General features: G+C 36.3%; 1 long non-coding RNA gene across 1 annotated transcript; it reads left to right on the top strand.

The window, feature by feature from the left end:
- The first annotated feature begins 8155 nt into the window (after positions 1-8155).
- On the top strand, positions 8156-12409 carry LOC145583377 (uncharacterized). Its single transcript, XR_014100119.1, has 3 exons — positions 8156-8639; positions 9213-9379; positions 11845-12409. It is a non-coding gene; the product is annotated as an uncharacterized LOC145583377 (long non-coding RNA).
- Positions 12410-16990: the final 4581 nt, after the last annotated feature.

Raw genomic sequence — 16990 nt, 5'->3', positions numbered from 1 at the left:
AAGGGAATAGGATAATCCTGTCAGCGTCATTCACAGGAGACACAAGATACATAAATCAAAACTACAAAAAAAGAATAGAGTACTCTGCATAGATGTGTAGAAGAGAGAATTCTATTTGAAGCACACATTGGTTTTTCATTGGTTTTTTTTTTTTTTTTTTTAAATTTTTGTTAATATCATAATAATAATAATAATAATAATAATAATAATAATAATAAATGTCGAAACAAATCTAAAATAATATTAAAAATGAAGTCGTGCAACGCACGGGCTTCACACCTAGTTAGTAGGTATAATTAAGCTAATAATAATAATAAGTAAAGCAAATAATAATTATTTCAAACAAGTAGTCCAAAATAAAAGTGTTTAGGAAAAAGCCCACTTACTTTTAAGTATTTTTGGTGGGTTTTGTATCAAGTAAATGAACAAATTAAAAGACCAATCTTAACATTTTTTTTTCTTTGTTTTTGGTTTTGTTTGTTCAAGAAGTACGAAAGGTGCACTTGGGTTCGGTGGTGTGGCTGGCTGGGAAGCAGGCGGTGGTGGCTTGCCGGCGAGGTGGAGGTGGTGCGGCTGGTGGCTCACGGCCGGGGGTGGTGGTGCGGTCGGTGGTGGCGCGAAGGAGAGAGAAAGGGAAAAAAAAAGGGTTTAGGGGTATTTTAATTTGCTGAATTTTTGTGGGTATAATTTGCAAATGAATTTGTAAGGAAATTGTTCAAAATCCTTGCTCTATTTTTAAGGAAAATTAGGGATTAAAATAAGATTAAATATTGAAACTTTAAATTGCAATTGGTTGTTTTGGAGGTGAAACTTTGAATTGCAATTAGTTAATTTGGAGGTGAAATATAATGGTTAGGAGCAAGTTTGATAATGGTGATGGAGTAGATGAGTTACATGTGGAGGGTGAGGTTGAATGTAGTCAGAAATTATAGTCAGGGGAGGTGTTAGTTGGGAAAGTTAACTTAAAGAAGCTTTCATGGAGGCGTACAGAAGATGAACTAAGTCTGTGGTGATTGGGGATCTATTTATCAATATTTATGGTCTTGGACGATTAATAATTTTTTTTTTTTTTTTTTTGGCTAAAAGTATGAGTTGGGTTGTAATATCAATTGAGCTTGTAAGTACCCATTTGAGTTAGAATAAATGGCTTATTTACCTAAAACTATGTTCATGAAATAAGACTCATATTAAAAATAATAACTTTATAACTAGAGTTTAGGAAATTATGTACAATTTTCTTATTAAAAATCCACTTGGAAGTTGTAATATATTTATAGGAAAAATAATAATTTAATAATCTGAATATCTTAAAAAAATATTTTTATGCGTATGGGAAAATTATTCGCCCATTTTTATAAACGAGATTATAAGATCCGAAATAAGACATACTTAAGCTTAATAATTATAATTAATAATAATTAAATTGGTTTTAAAAATTAGGGGCATTACAGTACGGAATGTTGATATAAGCATATTTTTATTGGATTGGTTTGTTAGAGCAACTCCAATGGCAAGCTTATTTGACAATTAGTTTGCCATACCATATAAGCTTTTAAGCTAATTATCATTTTAGCTATCTTTTTTCTCCAATGGCTAGCTATTAGCTTAATAGTAATTGTTGGATAGAAAATACATGGAAAGAGCTTAATTGGTGCAATGAGCATTTTATTTTGATAAGTTTAATCCTCGAACAAATTAGCTTGGCAAAACTAATTTGCTTAGCCAATCTAATTGAGTTTTTTAGATCCAATGGTCAAGCTAGTAGCTAGGGAATTAATCAAATTGCAAGCAAGTCCCTAGCTACAATCATTGGAGTTGTTCTTAACCATATCTTGATTATTGAAGGATTGGAATTAAATGTTTTAAGTGGAATGAATTTATTAATTATTCTACAAGGTTATTATTATTTTATTTATTACTCAAGCATGACTTGCTAGTATGTTGAGTAAAAGTGGATTAAGCCGAAATGGCTAGGTGGGTTGACTATGTTCAACAATTTTGGATAATTTGGAATTTAAAGGAATTAAAGGTCAATTTGTGATGTGATCACTATTGTCCTAAATAAGATTAAAAGTGAATTGATGTATGATTGTTATGTATGGTCTAATTGAATGAGTCGGGTATTAATTAAAATTTGTAATCACGTAAAGTAAAACATGGATGAGCAATAAAACTCTGGAAAAGCGTGCACTTTTTGAGTATTGACAATTATGGGTTGGGGTACACGGTGGTAGCCCGTGGCTTTCCGAGGCTTGTTTGATCAACATGTCCTCTTTTCTTCTGGTATTTACAATTTTATTTTATAATGAAAGTTAGATGGGATCCTAGACTAACTTTGTGAGAATGGAGTCGCGCCCATTCTTGCATTGCGCTAAACTTTTATTTTAAATGGTCTTTTGGGACCAAAATGATTTGGTGGGTTGGACAACTTCGTCTATTGCTTACTCCAAATTAAATTAATCAAATTAATATAAAGAGTCAAGTGTTTGGAATTGGTTAGTAAGTATGTTGAGTCAATTGAATTGTTTAAATGTGGAGTCTTGATTAATGAATTCATGTTTTATGTTTATTTACGTTGATTAAATGAGCATGCTAGGTTTGGTACGTTGTAGCTTGTATGTACTCAGCTTTGCTAATCGCATGCTTTTGTGTGTGTTTTTTTTGGTCATGGCCTTAGCCTTTCAATGACCCTATGATGATCCAATTATTACACTTGTATTATTGGGGAGCAGTATCGCACAGGTAGCTTGATGATGTGAAGTTCAAGGATTTGACATACGCATTGTCAAGGGATTGGTGTAATTGAGAGTATTTGTTCTTTGTGTTAAACTTATTTATGTTTTACTATTTCATTTATGTTTTGGGATTTTGAATATTGGTTTGGTTTTAATAAGGGCCTTTATGGTTTCAGTTTGTAAGCTTTGACTTTTTCTAAATTATATTATTTCAAGATTTAAGTTGGATTTTCCACTGCGATATTTTGATAAAATCTTAACGTTTTAACACGTGGCTGTAACATGCCAATGGTTCTCCTCTATTTTTATTTAAAGTAAGTGGTTTGGAAAAGGGAGAATTATTGGAGTGTTACACTATGATATTGATAAAGTAACCAACGTAACACTGATTGAGTAACTCCCATGAATCCATGATGGTTGGCCGCACGGTGTGACCAGCTATGGGGTGAAAGTTCGGTTGGAGTGTGGTTTATAGTCCAAATTGGAACCAGAGCATATTAATTTAGTTTGAGATTTTTTTGTGCCACACAGCACCATATTACTATTTACTCCAAACCAAACTACACTGTTTTTAATTGGTTTTTTTTTTATTTATTTTTTTTTAAATACCAAGAAAACTGCATTTGTTGGGTCTTGTATTTTGGGTTTTGATTTATAACTTTTTTTTAGGCTTGCTTTTTTAAAACCCTTGATTGAAGAACAATAGACTAGTTGTTTTTGTTTGCTTTATAGATGTAGGGTAGAATATTAGAATTGCACTATAATTTAGATATGGGCCAAGATTTCGGGTTTTCAAAATCTCAAACCAAAACTAAAACACAAATCGAATTTTTTTAATTTTCCAAATCGAACTGAACTATATTAAAAAAATAAAAATAAATTACATTCGATTTGGTTTACAGTTCAGTTTGATTTTAAACCGTATTTGTTTCACCCTTATGGCCAACCACATATGTAAGTTGGTGATTCAGGTTTTGTTCTCTCCACCTGAAACAAGGAGATCTAGTCTGATTTTCATAAAGTCAGTTATGGTCTGATCTGAATTTTTATTATCCTGATTTGGTCTAATCTGATTTAATAATTTGACTAAAGTTTGACTGCATTTTAATCAATCAATAATCAATAACATAATACTAAAACAGACAGCAAGAATGACACGTGTCAATTCCTGATGTAGTTTTTTCGCTCCAAAAAAACCCTTCTCTTTTGCTAAAATCTTCTTTGAGAAGTTTGGTACATATAACTATCATAATATTATTTCAAATATTTTATACGTATCTTTTATAATACTCCGTAAATATATTCCTTTTAGCTATTACTCTGTTTTTCATAAATATTACTCTGTATGACAAATTTTTAATACTAAGTACATCATAATTTTTTTCATTCAATTGTTTAATATAACTTAAAATGATGAATCTATTAAATAATAGATTTGTGCTTGATTTTTTTAATACTTTAATTGATTTCTTGCCTAATTCTAATATGGATAGCCTAATAAAAATATGAAGGGATTTTAGCAACATACCATAACATTATAAGCACTTTAACTATACATGTAATCATGTAATTAAGATAATTTGATTAAATTCTTTGTATTTGTTTCCCCAATACTTTCATATAGTATCATAATTTAGGGAGAATATTGACTAAATATCATAACGGGGTTATCATTCCGGCCCATTAAGTGTAATACACAATTTTAAATACTTATTTGATTAATAAAAATAAAATTTATACTAATTCATCATTGAATTTTTAAAACACTCACATGGACTAACATGTAGATGTAGTTTTATATACTCATTTATCTAACTGATTCTTTCGTTATATTTCATCTTTCATTTCACTATATACGCAAAATAGGAAGATAATAAATATGTTATACTATACATGTATTTTATGTATGCTAATTTTTAATACAATTTTTTAGATTAAGAGTTGAGCGTGAACCTCCTGTATACTTTTATGTGTTTTCGCTTAAGACTGGGAATTGGAAAAGAATATGTGACCTTGATGATTATTTTACTCGCTATGAATGGTTATGCTGGGACACGATAGTGATCAATGATATTCTGTATTGGTATGTTGGGTTTCTGGATTATGCGATGCCTAAGCACATTGTAGGGTATGATTTGGTTAGTGAACAGGTGAAAGTATTCCCTTGGATGGATTGGTTACAACAGCTGAAAGTATTCCCTGGGATGGATTTGTTACAGCATTGCGTTAGTACGAGGTTTTTCTTGAGGAATGGGTGCTTATCAATTGCATGCATCAGCTTAATCGATCGGATGGCTGAAGTTTGGACATTGAAACAATTCGATGATTGGAACTCTTGGGAGAAAGTGGGTTCTTTCAATCGTCCGTGAAGTGTGATCGACGTTGCTATCTTATGTGGGTGTGTTCGCTTTGTGGTTTAAATTGCTTGTATTAGGCTTTATCATGTGATTTTCCCATTAGACCTTGTTTTTTCTGGGAATCAACAATTTTTGTTGTTGTTGTTATTGTTGTCGCCATCGTCGTTTTTGTTACCATTGTTGTGGTGGTGGTGGTGGTGTTGCTGTTGTGTTGTTGTAGCTTTTCTGAGACTGATTCAGATTCAAAGCTGTTTGTTATCTAGCATGAGCATAAAATATTATTACTGTTGAGAAGGTGACAATTTTGTAATAGTCTGTTGCTGTTGTAGTGGTTGGTTCATGATAATAACAGCAACGAAGTTTTTATTTAATCCATCAATTTCATTATGGCTTTGTATGTTATTTCAATTAGCTCTTTGCTGTTTGGTGATTTTTCTTTTTGAGTAGAATAAAACCCTGACCCTTTCCAAGTGTTTGGTGCCAACCGAGAGTGCTGCTCGAAAGAAGAATTACATTCTGGTGGTTTGGAAAGTTTGATCTAACCTTGTTCAATTGTTAACGAGACATGATCAAGCTTAAGTTACATTTCAAATATTAAAAGAGCCAAACTTAAACTCAATTATTTGCATTTTTTTTTTAATATACTCTACGTTCTTTACCTAAAGAATCTAAACTATCAATTGAATGACAAAGATAGGATAAACTTCACACAGATTGCCAAATAACATTACAAAGCCTTTATTGCACATGTTGAAACATGATGTATTTAGTGGGTTTGTGTTCAGCTTGATCAAACCAATTATTCGTAATTTCGACGGAATTGATGAGCTATGGTGGCGGCTAGCAGCTTCCGTTGGGTGGCTATAATGGCGGCCAACAACTTCAATTGGGCAGAGAGATATAAGGAGGTGAAGGATATAGTATATAGTAGGGGAGAAGGAAGATGCAATATATCAAAGGAGAGTGTTTTTTTCACAGGGGAAATAGTTACACGAAGGGGATGTGGGTAATTAATTAATTATTAATCCCTTTTTTTTGGGAACACGTTACCCCGCTAATTAATTACCCAAATCCAAACTAAAAAAAAAAGAAAAAAAAACCAAAATTACTCATTTATTTTTCCCCTCTCATTACACCTATTCCATGCAACCCCTTCAAGATAACTATAAGTCTATAACCCGTTTCACAATAAATTAATGAAAGTGTTAATAAAAAAGCAAAATAATTGATTAGTATTAATATTAAATGGGGCAAAGGTTTGCTTACTTTAATCAAAATTTTCTTATTTTTATTGCATTCATACATATCTCTCGTGACTATTGATCAACCATTAGAATATTGGAGTTGCTCTAATAGACTATTTTTTTGGTGTTCCAAACTTCTACTTGGTTCACCTTTGGAGTTTGGACTAATTCAAATTCGAGGCTCAGTGCTAAATGGTTAGGTTCTAGTCTCTTCATAATTGTTGCGGCCTGCGATGCCGTTGCTTTAACTAGATTATAGCTTTGAAAGAGTAGAGGTAAAAAAAAAAAAGAAAAACAACCTAAGCAGGTGTAGTCAATGATTCAATGGTCTCATTTTTCACTTCTCTAAACTGACTAAATTACCACTCCACAAAAGTAACGAAGAACTCTGAAAAGTGGCGAATTTAAATGGTGAGGATCATAATTTCGATTGTAATATTTCTAATTTAAGTGTGAAAAACAATGACAATGTTTCAGCATCAACTCTAATCATCGCAATTCTTCCAGAACACCTGATTTTGATCTCATTCTCCCAATATTGCCGGTAAAAAACCCTAATTCCTTTCAATTCTGTTTCAAAAATTTGTTAATCTATTATTTCTACTGATGAATTCGTAAAAACCCAATTATTTTATTGCAATTTTCGTCCAAATTATCATACTTACTCATACTCGTAATTATAGTTCATATACAACCTCATGTTATTGCAATCTGATGAGTTCAACAACCTGAAAATTCCATTAGAAATCGTTTTAATCTTGATTTGCATTTTTATTTTGTGGGTTCTTGCAATTGCTTGGTTTTCTTGTTTTATCAAGTTTCGACAACTCCGGGAAGTCTTAGGAGTTGTGGAATTTTCTTTATTTGCAATCCTGTTATGTGGATGATGCTTATCGGTTCAGTTACTTGTGCATTGATGATTACATGATTGTTTTTCCGTCGAATCGTTCCTGCACTTATGCATTTTCTTTGAGGAATGGAAAGTGGAACAGGGTTTGTGATATTGATGTTAGGTTGCTTTATACTAATTGGCATATTTTGGTGTTTGATTTCCAATTGGCGAGTTATTTAATATACGTGTATGTATGTAAAGCGATTGACTGCTGGTTAGTGTAATACAATTTTATGTAGGATTCTGATTAATACGTAATCTAGGTTCCAGAGAATACTGCGTGTAGTCAGAAAACTAAGTATTGGAATAAGACTATACATAGCAATATAGCGATTTTGTTGCTGCATGTTTTAGTAGTTATGTGATCACTCCTTGTTTTATATCTTACTAGAATTACGTTGCTTGCTTCTCATTTGATTGGTCAGCCATACTATAACATACTAACATAGCTAGTTTTACTTTGAATTATTCTCATTTGATTGGTCAGCCATACCATAACTTAGCTAGGTTTGCGCTTCACATAAAAAATCAGAACAAGAACAATCAAAGGACAAGGACAAATGGTCCAACTTATACAGTTTATGGCCATAATTTCTTTTTTGTGGTTTTGCATATTTTTTTCTTACAAAAATTTTAATTCTCTTGGTTGATGTCCTTTTTGAGTCTACAATGTTTTACCGAGTTAATTAATAAATTTTGAATTAATCACGTGATTTTGTGCAAATCTGTGATGAAATTAAAATGGCATTCCAGAGCTTTTTCAGAGGATACAACTAATTATGTTCTTTGGACTGTAAAGGCACCTTGTTTCTATGCATAAGGTCATGGAGTGGCTGGTTAGTTATGTAGAAAATTTTCTGCTTCAGAACCCAAAGTTAGAGAACTGCATGTAGCTAGGGAATTCAAGTAAAATTTTGGAATCACAAATATAATCGTAAGACTTGCACGAGAGTATACTTGTTACTAAATGTAGCTATGAGTAGTAAATCTGTGCATCACAAAGCACCGTGAAACCATGACAAAGGGCTTCGCGAGTTGTGAAAATTGGCCTGTTTGTTAAAAGGGCAATCTATGCACTATGTAGCAATTATGATGAAAAGGGAAAATACTGTGGGTTTGCAACTTGTTCAGCAATTTTACTGAATTTATCTTAGTCCATTATACTATCACCACTAGATGTGCCCCCTCGTCTTTCAGTATAGTCATTACCTTATCTATTTCCCATTGTGTTGTATTATCACTTATTTCTACAGTACTGATCGTGCTTTTAGCCTATAATTGATGATAATGGCAATAGTTGATTCTAAACCCCAATTGTGAGGTTTGTGACTTCCATGTGCTTATTGTGAAATAGATATGATAGCTAGAGTGCAATCGCAATATTGGACTGCTGCAACCCTTAATTATGCAGGTATATTTTAGCTATCATGATCTTTTCATTCTCTGTCAGAACAAGCTCTTCACAGAATCACACACATATATATATTTTTTTCTTGAAAGAAACACAGTTAGGCCCCGTTTAGTTTGATGTAAAATGTTTTCATGGAAAATGAGTTTCCCATATTCCTTTGTTTGATTTGTGAAGAGGTGGAATATAATATTCCAAATGGTGGAAAATTACATCCATAATAGTGGAAAACAATTTTCTTTATATAACAAGGGAAGCCACATTGTCTTCCCTTTCCCTTATCTCCTTTTTATTTTTCTCTCATCCATCTCCACATTTCCACTCCTATTTTTAATTTCTCTTAGTTTTTCTTGTAAGAACCAAACAAAGGGAAACTATCTTGCAAGTGTGGTTTTCCTTGAAAATATGTTTTCCATTAAAACTAGTTTTTTTATTGAAAGTATTTTACATCAAACCAAAACGGGGCTTTAAGTTGTGTAATTTTTTTACAGTATCACATCTCTGCTTTATCTGAAAACTGTCGTTTACTCAAGCTCCCCCCCCCCCCCCCCCTTCTTCTCTCTTCTTGGAGCACAGGTGCAGCTTGTGAGTCTGTATTGACAATATTGATTGCTCAGTTCAGATCACATTAGAAGGTTCAACACTTACAAGCTTGAATTCTGAATCTGGTGGTGGTACAGCTGCATAGGCTTGGATATTAGATCTTGTGTACTCTATTTGCAGGATATTATAAGATTATTCAGGTAAGTTATCAGCTTCTTTTTTTTTTTTTTTTTTCCTTTGGTTTTTATAGGAGTCCTTGGCAGTTTTTAATGTACAGATTTTTTTGGCTTCTAAAAAATTTTGAAACAAAGTGTCAAAGTGCTTTGATTGGATTGCTTGTTTGCTTATATGATGCAATTTAGTGCTTGACTACTTAAAATTTTTATTTTATGCATCTTAATCATAACCATAACCAGTTAAGGAAATAAGGCTTTGGTATTGTTTTATTGTTAGTGATAATTATATAAAAGTCTCACATTCTAATTCGAGGTGCTAGCTCGGTTGGTCCGACCAACTTGTTTATATTTCCCTCCCCATCACATAAACAATGCCTCCAAGTAAATGTTACTCAACTACTCGTTCATATGCATTAGTTCATAAGCATTTGTAGTTTAATTAAGCTTTATTCTTCCATTATATCTTTCAAGAATAATAGAAAGTTGGAGAATATATAAAATTTTAAACTAATTTTTTACTACACAACTGGGGTGTTGTACTTTGCAGCATACAAAAATTATTGTATCTAATCATTTACACAATGAGCAAATTAATTTTGCTCACTAGCGAAATTTGAACAAATTAGTTTTGCTAATTTTGCTTCATTTTTTTTACTTGCACAAAATGAGCAAATTTGTATAGTGATGCAAAAGAAAATTCTCTGTTTGCTCATTCTTGTTCATCCATGCAAGTAAACACATTGGACAAGCTACAACTAGTCGTATGGTGAAGATCTTGCTAACTCGTTATATATCTTGTTCATAATTAATTAATATAATCAAATATAGTGATTATGTGGGAATAAAAAAGATTGAAATTGCATGATCCAAGCTTTAAACAAGTCTAAAGAAGATTATATACATAATCGAAAGCATTTTTTTTTTAAAATAACAATGACAGAAAAAAATTAAGTTAAAACAACTTTTGTTTATCTATACCCTCTGCTTTATTAAGTGACTCATTGACTTTTTGCATTTTCACACTAGTCATATATGCGTGGCTTATTGTAATTTTTTGGGTGTATCAAAGACACCTTTTTGATGCACGTATGAAAAAAGTGGAATATTTAGAAAAAAAATAAAAAACTAAAATAACATAATTATATTAAAATAGTAAACTTTTTGAAGATCACCCCACAAAAATTACAATCACGATATATATTTTCAAAATATCAATTGTTCATAAACTTTGTTTATCGGTAATTAAAGATATTAATAGTTTAAGTTGCGCATTGGCAATTGTGACTAAATAAACGTGTCAACAAAAAGAAACGGAGGAAATATTTTTCATAAATTTAGCTGTATTTATTTACATCTATTCACAAAGTGGAATTGATTCCTTAATTGTAATTTTTAATAGAATTTTCTTAATTGTAAAAGTTCCATGATCTGTAATTCCTTGATTGTACCTTCATAATTAAATTTTTTAAATTGATGTCAATTATTTGAATAATTAGTGCCAATTTTTACCTTGCCAAATGTGGTTGATTTGTCAATGATTAGTTTCCATTTCAAATATAAATTTATAATTGTAATCATCTAATATTTATATTATTGTATTTTAGGTGGACACCAAAGCCCTTCCCTTCATTTATATGATAAAGATATTGAGTTTGACTAAATTACTTTACCTTTATGTAATAACTAATTTTAATCCATGATGCTTGGTTTTTCTTTTTCTTTTTAAAGTGACTTTTACATTATATTTGATTATATATGCCTTAAAAACTACATGTATTTCATTAATTTTGATAAAAAAATAAATGTTTGAAAATTTGAAGCTGTATATAGCATAAATTTGGAAACTTGAAATTTCTATTTAGGGTGAAGGGGCATGAAATTATTTTGAGGTGAAGAGACATGATATTGGAAGAAAAACTAAATGTAATTGAACGGAAAATATTATATGAGTAATTTGAAGGGCATAAAGGTGGAAGAAAATCAAGATTGTGTAGGAGAAAACATGTGAACCCCAAAGAAATAAGAAAAAAAAGGTCTTTAAGTGTGACACGTGGCACTTTGGATTTCTTGCAAAATTTTCCTGTTATTAAACATTATTATTTTTTTTTATATGAAATATTGTTATATTTCGTTCGTATATATTGTTGGATTAGTTACGAGGTATAAATTCATAATATCATTTTTTACTAATACGCAATTAAAGATATCAACAATCAAATATTTGCATCGGCATGCGTAATAAGTGTTTGCGTGTTACTTATTAACACAAAGTGATTCTTCACATCTCCATTTCTTAATAAATACGTCTTTAATGCACCGCTTTAACCTCTTGCACTATTCCGAAACACTACATTCCCTCTATTTTTCCGCTTTTATCTCTATTCCGAAATATCAGTTGGTCGCAACTAGAGTATTGGTCTGAAAATCTGAATAATGGTGAAATTGAGGGAAGAGAATGATCCTGATTCTATTGCTAATGAGAATTGCAGGATCATCAACATCAGTTATGTTTCGGCGGAAACCCTAACTATACCCGATGATCTCATAATCGACCTCATTCTGCCAAGATTGCCGGTAAAAACCCTAATCCGTTTCAAATCTGTTTCTAAATTCTGGCTTTCCACAATTTCTACTCCTGAATTCGCAAAATCCCATCTCAAATTCTCCCCCAATTAAATTCTGTTAATCTTTAAAAACCCATTAAGATTCATGTTATTGCCATATGATGATGAAGAATCTGACAGTCTGAAAAACCCTATTGAATTGGAGAACTTTTTTGATTCATCTTTTCAACAAAAAATATCTAAAAACAAGGTTAGCTTTATGGGTTCTGGTAATGGGTTGGTTTGCTTTGAATGTAGGAATTTATGTTTCTTCTTTATCTGCAATCCTGCTCTGCATTCATACCGTGAAATTATGTATCCTAATCCTGATTACTGCTCTAGAACTTCTTGGTTTGGTTATATACCATCTATTGATGACTACAGGATAGTCGTGCTATTTGGATTGTCTAGATTAAGAGTTCAGCATGAACCTCCTCCTCCTGTATACTTTTATGTGTTTTCGTTTAAGGCTGGGAATTGGAAAAGAATGTGTGACCTTGTGTCACGGTCCGAGTGTTTTGACACTGGATCGTGCGGCGCGCGCTTGTCTATTGACGACAAGGACGCAAGCCTATCTTAAAAGAGGTTCGTGAGCACGCAGCAACACGAACCAAGGGTGTCTTAAAAGGGCACACGATGATAACGAGTGCGGAGTCGGGGCTTGTGACGGCCGATACTTCGAAGCGGGCACAAGCGGAACCGACGAGATGAAAGTGTATCTTGGGTCTCTTGGTTTGGTGGGGATGCTTTAAAACAAGGCAAGCACAATATCTATAAAGGCTTAAACAACACACAAGTCTTAAAGCAATAGCAACGGGGTAGGGAGCTTAGATTCAATAACCATTCGCTCCCTAAAGAGCTTTATATAGTATTACTAGAGAATTACAAGTGAACGTTGAAATGACAGTAACACAATAATTCTCCCTAGAGCCTAGAAAATAAAAAGAAGGACTTAAGAAACGATACATAAGGGAAAATACAAAGAAAATAAAGAAGAATACATAATTAAGAGGTTGGATTCTAACATCCTCCCCCACTTAAGCTGTCGACGTCCTCGTCGACTTACAAAACATACTCTAGAGATCCTAGCAGCTTCAGTCTTCTGGAGTAGGAGTGACTCTTGTTCTTGTCCTGATGTTGGCGCGGTAGCTGACGTTGCGGTTGCTGTCTTCGGGATCTGGATGATAAGGTTTGAGACGACTAACGTGGAAGACGGGGTGAATCCTCATCCACGCAGGCGGTTCCACCTTGTAAGCATTCCTCCCAATCCGTTTAGTAATGCGGATGGGGCCTTCGTATTTCCGAATCAGACGACGATCTCTGCCTCTGAGAAATTTCAACTGTTTTGGTAAGACCTTCACCATCACCATATCCCCACCTGCAAAATCCACCGGCCTTCTGTTTTGATCAGCCCATTTCTTCATCCGACGCGAAGCTCGCTCTAGGTAAGCTTTCGCAATGTCGGTGTTCTGTTTCCACTCTCTTGTAAATTCCCGAGCTTGAGCGCTCCTTCCACCTTCCCAATTGGCCACTGTGTGCGGGAGGAGAGGTTGTTGACCCATGATCAACTCAAAGGGGCTTTTGTTGGAGGAAGAGCTCCTTTGAGCGTTGAAGCAAAGTTGTGCGACGTCCAAAAGTCTCACCCAATCTTTCTGGTTAGCGCTCACAAAGTGACGCAAGTATTCTTCAAGAAGCCCATTGAATCTCTCCGTCTGTCCATCGGATTGAGGGTGGTGGCTTGACGACATGTTGAGATCAGACCCCATCATTTGGAATAGCTCAGACCAAAATATGCTCGTGAATCTGGTATCCCTGTCGCTCACTATGCTCTTCGGCAATCCCCAGTACTTCACAATATGTTTAAAGAAGAGCGATGCCGTTTCTTCTGCTCCACAAGCCTTCTGCATGGGCACGAACGTTGCATATTTGGAGAACCTGTCTATCACCACCATGATAGAAGAGAATTGGTCCACCTTCGGGAGGTCGCTAATGAAGTCCATTGACACTCTCCCAAGGTCGAGTGGGAACTGGTAGGGGTTCTAGGAGACCTCCGGGTTTTTGTCTGTCAACCTTGTCTTGCTGGCACACAAGACAAGTTTTGGTGTAGCTCATCACATCTTCCTTCATTCCTGGCCAGTAGTACCCCATCGCGAGTAGATTGAGGGTTCTCTGCCAGCCTGGGTGTCCCGCCCATAGCGTGTCATGGCATTCCTTCAGCAACATTCTTCTCAATCCTCCTGCTTTAGGGATGAAAAGCTTTGTTCCTTGGGTGAAGATGAGGCCATCGTCCAACCAAAAGCGTCTAGTCTTCCCTTCTTCAATCAACTTTGTTATGGATTTTGTCATCGGATCATCTGGGAGATAGGCTCGCACTTGATCTCTCACGGACGTGGCAATGCTGCTTGCATTCATTGGCGCTAGCTTGTACATTGCAGCAAGATCGACACGCCTACTCAGGGCATCCGCCACTCTGTTGCTGGACCCCGTTCTATAAGTGAACTCCACGTCGAAATCGGCTAAGGCCTCTTGCCACCGGGCTTGTTTTCCTGTCAGCTTGGGTTGGGTGAGAAAGTGACTCGCCGCGGTGTTGTCTGTGCGGACGGTGAACTTTGATCCCAACAAATAGTTTCTCCATCCTCTTAGGCAGTGCACAATAGCTAGTAGCTCCTTTTCCTGTGCCGCATACCTCCTCTCAGCATTATTTAGCTTCCTGCTTTCGAATGCAATGGGATGCCCTTTCTGGAGGAGCACTCCTCCCATGAAGCATCCGTCTCGACCACAAATGGTTTGGTGATGTCTGGAAGGGCAAGGACCGGCTCCTTCACCACTGCTTCTTTCAACTTCTGAAAAGCTTCCTTCTGTGGACCTTACCATTCCCAACGACTTTCTTTCCTCAATAGATTGGTGAGCGGACTTGCGATCTCCGAGTATCCCTTGATAAATCTTCTATAATAGTTTGCTAATCCTAGAAAGGATCGCAGTTCGGAGGGGTTCTTGGGATCTTGCCAATCGCGGACAACACATATCTTCTTTGGGTCCATCCTCAATCGACCCTTCCCCACAAAATGTCCAAGAAACCCGACTTCTTCTTGCGCAAAGGCACACTTTTCTCGCTTCACAAACAGGTGATGTTCTCTTAACTTCTCGAAGACCAATCTGAGGTGCTCGAGGTGCTCTTCAAAAGTCTTGCTGTAAACAACAATGTCATCAAGGTACACAACCACGAACTTATCTAAGTATTCTCGGAATACTTGGTTCATCAGAGTACAGAATGTAGCAGGTGCATTCGTTAATCCGAAGGGCATGACTAGCCATTCGTACGCCCCGTATCTCGTCACACAAGCAGTTTTTGGTTCATCCCCTTCGGCAATGCGAACTTGGTGGTAGCCAGACTTCAAGTCTAGCTTGGTGAAATACACTGCATCCCCTAACTGATCGAACAGATCCGCCACCAAAGGAATAGGGTAGTGATTGCGCACCGTAAACTTATTTAATGCTCGGTAGTCGATGCACAATCGAAGACTCCCATCTTGTTTCTTCTGAAAGAGCACAGGGGCCCCGTAAGGAGCCTTTGATGGGCGGATGAAGCCTGACTCGAGCAAGTCCTCCAATTGTCTCCGGAGTTCTGCCAATTCCGGGGGAGCCATGCGATAAGGGCTTCGCGCTGGAGGTTTCGCCCCTGGAACCAGCTCAATCTCATGGTCCACCGCTCTTCTAGGTGGGAGAACTTTTGGTAGATCACGGGAGAAGGTCCTGGAACTCGGTTAGAAGCTCGACAAGGGCAGGAGGAAGGTCTCCGCTTGCTTCATCTTCCTTAGCGGAAAGTGTTGCGAGGAACGTGGGCTCGTTCCTCTTCAACCCCTTCTCTAATTGCATTGCTGAAAGGAGGGGCCCTTTTGGCCCTTTTCCAGAATTGCAGGTTCTGAGGAGACATGGTTGTTGCCCAGGCACAAGATGCGGCATCGGAACTGCCTTACTAGAGTGTAAGAAGTCCATGCCGAGCACCAAGCTGAAGTCATCCATGGGCGCCACGGTAAAGTCCACCAGTCCGCTCCAATCTCCTAGCTTCATTGTCACTCTCTTAGCAACGCCGTGGATTGGTTTGGCAGCCGAATTCACCGCTTTCATACTACCTCCTTCTGGTAGCAGCTTAACCCCAGTCTTTTTGCCTCCTTTTCTGAAATGAAGTTGTGGGTAGCACCTGTATCCACCATGGCTTGAGCTTCCTTTCCATTTACCAACACCTTCACATACATCAACTCAGAGTTTTTGGGTTGGCCCTCAGAGGCCTCTCTTTCCATAGCACACATCATCCGAATGGCTCCCAATCTTGAATGTTCCCCTTTACTGGGTTCTATCTCATCAGCTTCTTCAACCTCCGCCGCTTCTAAGGACATCGAGGAAAGTTTCTTTTGGAGGTTGTCAATTTCTCCCTTGTGTCGACATTCAAACCACTTGTGCGGTCCCCGACAAAGGATACACGTCAATGGCCTGGCTGCCGAAGATGAGCTAGGTGTGCTTCCCTTACTAGAGAAGGAAGAAGCTCCACTCTTCCGAGAGTCTTCTCCCCACTCCTGTTGTATCTATTGTTTGAGTTGTTGGAGCTCACTTGCGAACCATATCCCGAGTTTCTAGGAGGGTTCGGAGTCGGACCACTATTCCCTTTCTTCAAACCTTGCCCTTTCTCTGACGAGTAGTCCAACATCAGCTGCGGCGATGGCTCCCGATAAGGTATTAATCTTCTGGCGCCAAATTTCTCTTTGGGCCCACTCCTTCAGACCGCGCACAAAATTAAATAGGCGATCTTCCTCCGACATGTTGTGGATCTCCAACATGCACGCTGAAAATTCTTTGACATACTCCCGAATAGAACCCTTTTGCTGTAAAGCAGCGAGCTTGGTGCGAGCAACAAACTCGGTATCCTCGGGATAAAATTGGGCCATCAGCTCTTTCTTTAGTTCCTCCCAAGTGTCTACCGACGTCCTCTTAGCTTGGATGTCGGCGTACTTAGTGCGCCACCAAAGCTTTGGAT

Source organism: Chenopodium album, chromosome 15 (genome assembly GCF_948465745.1).
Source record: "Chenopodium album chromosome 15, dcCheAlbu1.1, whole genome shotgun sequence".
In the NCBI taxonomy this organism is placed as follows: Eukaryota; Viridiplantae; Streptophyta; class Magnoliopsida; order Caryophyllales; family Amaranthaceae; genus Chenopodium; species Chenopodium album.
Note: the sequence above shows the minus strand (reverse complement) of the source record. Positions and strands in the feature narration are given on the sequence as shown.